A 1,113-nucleotide genomic window follows, 5' to 3' on the forward strand; every position below is an offset into this window, starting at 1 on the left:
TGGGACTTAACATCTGAGGTCATCAGTCCCCTAGAACTTAGAACTACTTAAACCTAACTAACCTAAGGACATCACACACATCCATGCCCGAAGCAGGATTCGAACCTGCGACCGCAGCGGTCACGCGGTTCCATACTGAACCGCCTAGAACCGCTCGGCCAAACCGACCGGCACGCCTGTTCACTTGGTCCGTCAGTACAGGGACGGTTGGTACTATTTTGGATGACGCTGGAGTTGTTCGATAGTGTTCCATAGGTGCTCTACTGAGGACAGACGAACAGACCGACGCAACAAGTCGACGCTCTGTAGAGCATGCTGTGTTACAACAGTGATATGTGGTCGAATGTTATCTTGCTGGAAAACAGCCTCTGGAGTGCTGTTCATGAATGGCGGCACAACAGGTACAGTCACCAGGCTGCCACAGAAATTTGGAGTCGGGGTGAGTTGGATAACCGCAAGAATGCTCCTGCTGTCAGACGACATCTTACCACAAACCATAACTCCATGTGTAGGTCCAGTCCCCAGGTAACATGCTTAGTAACCAGGTGCAAGCTGCTTTTGTTCGCCTTTCGAGACTTGCTGAAAGCCAGATTTTTAATTCTTTTGTAGCACAGCTACAAGCAGGCAGATAAAAACTTAATAAGGGAATCGTAAGACAACGCTCGAGCAAAATTCTTCTTGCTACTTTCAGTAACTCTTAGTGTCAGAGTGAAAACCTTACGGTACTGCCAGATTCATAATGCCACTTTTGTTTTCTGCCGACATTTTGTTGTTGTTGTGAATACATAATTTTATCTATGAAAAGCCCCATTTTCATAACACTTACGAATGGTACAGGAAATGAAATAAATACAGATCTTTTCTAAGTGTAAAGTCTGTAATATCCTACTAATTCGTGTTAAAATAAGCCCAATTGTCTCACAGAAACTTAATGCTTTATTAAGATAGACTGCCGTCGTGATGTTTCTGTATTAAGCTGACTTTAGTTTGTATTAGTACAGTGAATATTTTAATTGCATTTTCCATTAGTTTACTAAACGCAACAGTAATTATCAAAGAGAAATTAATTAGCAGCAGAATTTTCTTTCACGATATCTAAAACGATATGACAAT

This window comes from Schistocerca nitens, chromosome 9 (genome assembly GCF_023898315.1).
Source record: "Schistocerca nitens isolate TAMUIC-IGC-003100 chromosome 9, iqSchNite1.1, whole genome shotgun sequence".
Taxonomy (NCBI): domain Eukaryota; kingdom Metazoa; phylum Arthropoda; class Insecta; order Orthoptera; family Acrididae; genus Schistocerca; species Schistocerca nitens.